We start from the raw sequence: 4,709 nt of genomic DNA on the forward strand, positions 1-4,709 counted from the left end.
TTGTGAGAATGGAAAAGGCAGAGAAAAAGTCAGACAAAGAGATATCTCCTATTTGCTGATTCACTCCCCAAATATCTACAATGGCCAGAGCTGGGCCAGACCAAAACCAGGACACAGAAACTAAACCCATGTCTTCTATGTAAGGGGCGGGGACTTAACACTGGAAAACCATTATCTGCTGCCTCCCCAGATTCACATGAGGAAGAAAGCAGAATCAAAAGTGGAGCCAAGATTGGAACCCAGACACTGTGATATGGAATCCATGAGTCCCAAGGAGCATCTTAAACAGTGGGTCAAAAACTTATCTTCATTCTGATTTCAGGAATTTTAATCTTCTTTTGTTTTTCCTTAGTCCATCTAGTCAAAAGTTTGTCAATTTTGTTGATCTTTTCAAAGAATAATTTTTTTCATTGATTCTCTTATTTTTACATTTTTTATTTTGTTTGTGCTCTGATGGTGGTGAGTTCCTTCCTCCTGCCAGCTTCGAGTACCAGCTGCTCCACTTCAATCTAACTCCCTGCTAATGTACGTGGGAAAGCAGTGGAAAATGGCCCAAGTGCTTGGTTTTCTGCACCCATGTGAGATTCCCAGAGGAATCTCCTGGCTCTTGGCCTTGGCCTGGCCCAGCCCTAGCCATTGTGGCCACTTGGGGAGTGAACCAATGAATGGAAGAGCTCTTTCTCTGTCTCCCCCTCTCTACTGTAACTCTGCCTTTCAAACAAACAAAAAAACTTAAAAAAAAAAGTCAGAGATCTCAGATTGTTGTGGGTGTTGATCACTCTTTCTCTAGCAAGTTCCATTAATGACACCCTTGCTATATTTTATTCAAGCACTGTGCAGAGAGTTTGAAACTGAATGAGTTAGGATAAACAGACCTGAGGGTGCCTGTGATTGTAAGAAAAGGCAAGACATTGCTTGTACAAATGACAGGGTTCTAGAGGTTTTAAGATTTCTGTAGGATCAGCAAAGGGAGCTGTGGAGTCCTTGATATGAACTTTGAAATAAGTCAGGGTCCTGATCAGCAGAAGTGAGAGGAGGGTGTTTCTTCATAAATTCACAAGGTGAGAAGCCTCAAGTGTGGCTCATGGACTGGTCAGTTCCAGAGGCCCCAAGGCTCCTCATTTCCAGCATGCAGACAGATCCAGGATTGAGCTACCCAAGGTGACTCTGCAGAGAACAGTACTGCATGGAACACGGTCCTATCAGGACACACTGGACACATTCTAGATGGAAAATTTAGAGTGCTACAAGAGTCCACACTTACTTCCAAGGTGACCTTTTGTTATGATGAAATGCTGATGCCAGGACAGATATGATCACAGAATGCAACTAACTGACCTCACTCTGACTTCAGATTTGGATCATCACAATTATTTAAAATACATCACAGAGAAAGGTACTGAGTGATCATTATCTATGCCTGGCTGACCCTAAAAGTCATTCTCCCAGCGGCATCTCACAAAGAGCAAATCAGTCATGAAGATAAGGATGAGCTTCTCTCTCACCACTGGAAAACAGCCAAGATTGCAAGCTTTTTTATTATAATCACTGATAAAACACAGCCCCTTGAGTGTTCTTCTAGTTCCACACAGAGACAAGTGCTAGGAGGTGGTGTGGCTACAGCGAGACTCTGAACATAATTCAGTATCATTGTTCTTGGGTCTTTCCTTGCTGATCAACACCCACGGGGTAAGCTGGGAAACTCTTCAAGGACGTGTGGGCCCTGAAAACTTGGACCAAGAATGAGCAGATATCATCACCAGGTATAAGTAGTTATAGACCAGGACACTGCATGGAACAGGGAGGAGCTACTGCTTGACAGGACCTGGGGATGACAGAGGACACCTGACCTGCATTTAATTGCCCCTCTGGGGGGACTGCCAGGTGTGCTCACACTGCCATATCTGCTCACCCTTGGCCAATCAGGTAGTCACGGCCCACCTCCTCTTGAAGCTGTAAGAAAAAGCTTGCAGCATAACACCTCCTCAGGGACCACAGATGGCAGCGAAACGTTAGAGCATGAGTGGTGACAGGCCCAGACAAGACCATTCCCACCATGGCAGGCATCGCTCAGCTCTGGGAGAGCCATCTCAGGGAGCAGTGTGTGTGGCTGCCCCATGGCCAAGTCTGGGTGCAGCACCAGCAAGGCGTGGCAGTACTGCTTCTTCACCACCTCTGGCATCCCTGCCTCCAACAGCTTACCGGCCCACAGTGCCATGGACAGTGTGGCCAGCAGCGCTCAGACATTGCTCTCTTTGAAATCAACCCAGTCCAGGAGCTTTGGCCTGAGCAAGTCCATGTTTCTGGCCAAGTCTGTGGTCTCTAGCCACTTCCTGTTGGTCTTGGAGGCAGAGCCTTAGGTTGGTCTGAGACTTTCAGCTTCTGGGCAAAGCCGGATGCATGGACGCCCTTCTCCCCTCAGCCCCAACCACAATGAAGTACGTGGCACAGTTAAGCCTGGGCCAAGCACCGGCTTTGGGGGGTGGGTAGGCCTTGGGGCCAGGAAGTGCCCTGGGCTGGTGGCCACCTTGTTTGCCAAGCACCTTGGAGGGCAGATCTGAGGTCACCAAAGTCAGCAAACACTCTAGGCTCTGAGATTTGTTTCAGGTGACCTGGGGGCTGGCCCAAGCACGGTGCTATTGCCCAGGCATTGCAGCACTCCAGAAGGTCCAGGTGGTTGGACGACCCTGCCATCTTGCTAAGTGCTGCTGGCAGACCCCTAGGTGCAGGAATTCTGTCCTGCAGGACAGGTCCTGCCCCTTTGTTAGCAGCACAGGTGCTTCCCTGCTCTTGTTCCCTTCCATTCCTGCTACTTCCCTCCCAGTACTGACAGGGACCCAACACCCTCAGGAACAACAGAGCAGATCAGAACCCCACTCCACCATCTTTCCTGCACATTCAGATTGTTGAATCAGGATGTGGTACTTAACAATGAGGGCCCTGATGTGCCCAGTTCCAGGTAGCATAACCACAAAACATTCTCCTAACAATGTCCTCTTTTTCAACCCTGATCATAGATGCCCTGCTGAGCAACAACAGCCATCACAGCAGGGACCAATCAGCCTCAGCCACTGGGCCTGTGGAAACCAACCCATAGAAGCCTCATACATACCCCTAGACTTCCGGTCTCCCTGGGATTGGTCTCTTCCCATCAGTGCCTCCTGCTGCTGGGAGCTTTTTAAACCACTGCTAAAAAATCTTTGCTTCTCTTCTCAAAAAAATAAAAATGACAGTTCCTTGAGCTGGGCACTTGGTGCAGTGGTTAAGACACCATCCCATAATGGAGTGTCTGGGTTGCAGTACTGGCTCTACTTCTGATTCCAGCTTTCTGCTACTGTGCATCCTGGGAGGCAGGTGATGGCTTGGCCCAAGTACTTGGGTTGCTACCAGCTACATGGCAGACCCACACTGAATTTCTAGCTATTGCCTCAGATGTCCAGTGCCATCTCTTGCAGACATTTAGAGAGTGAAACAGTGGATAAAAGGGCAGAGACTATAATATTCATCATCATCCAGATAATATCTTCCAAGTTATTATATCTAAGAAAAGTTAAGGGACAGCTGAGGAAGTTGATATACTTAATTCATTAGAGATGTGGGAAATAAGCTCCCTTGAGAACACCTATCCACCAAAGGACGGACAGAGAAACATGAAGGAAGCAGACAGTGAGGCATTTATTGCTAATAGGTCTCAAGTGCTGCGACCGGTAGGTGGAAGAAGGCTCCTGCCTTTGAGACACAGCTTCTTTTATCCCTGTCACACAGATCTACTTTTCTTCTCCCCAGTTTCTCTCTGGTTGAACAGCTGGGAGTACAATCTAAACTCTCCACAGAGCCTAAAGGAAGGGGTAGGGTAATGGAATGAGTGTTGCTGGGCAGATCTAGCACAGGGAGAGGGTGGAGTTACATCCTGATAACAGCAAAGCTTCCAGGACATCAGACAGGACAGCACCATGTAATAGGCATTCAGGGGTTACAGATTACAGAATTGCTGAAGGTTACAAATATAACAAGTGGTGCATGGTTTGCGAAGCAAACTCAGCTGTTGGCCTACTTTGGAGTTTTTGCATCCTCTATCCTACATGCTACTGAGGCCTAGTATCATGGCTGCACTACGGCTAAACTAAGTCTTTTATGAAAATACAGCATGGTCATTTTTCACAACAGACCTAAAAATATTTAAGAAAAACCCCAAGAAGAGGGGCTGACAATGTGATGTAGGGTGTTGAGCTGCTGCCAGCGAAACCAGCATCCCAATGGGCACCAATCTGAGATTCAATGGCTCAGTTTCCAATTCAGCTCACTGGTAATGTTGCTGGGAAAGCAGTGGGAGATGGCCCAACTGCTTAAGCCTCTGAATCAATGTGGGGGACCTTGGGAAGGCTCCAGTCTACTGGTTTCACCTTGGCCCAAACCTAACTGTTGTGGCCATTTGGGGAGTAAACCTACAGATGTAGGATCTATCTCTTTCTCTCCCATTGCCCCACTCCCTCCATCTGTAACTCTGCATTTAAAAAAAATCCAGGAAGAGAACAGATTTACAATTAATACACTGTATCCTGAACTCTAACCATGGATTTTAAGCTCATTTCTGCAGGGCTCATCTCCTACTTCTTTTAGTGTTCCTTGTGTCAATTCTTTGCTACCCTCCCAGCATATACAATAGCTGGCCTATATGAAAAACCCCCTTTAAGAATCTGTGAGTCAGT

Source organism: Oryctolagus cuniculus, chromosome 9 (assembly GCF_964237555.1).
Source record: "Oryctolagus cuniculus chromosome 9, mOryCun1.1, whole genome shotgun sequence".
Taxonomy (NCBI): domain Eukaryota; kingdom Metazoa; phylum Chordata; class Mammalia; order Lagomorpha; family Leporidae; genus Oryctolagus; species Oryctolagus cuniculus.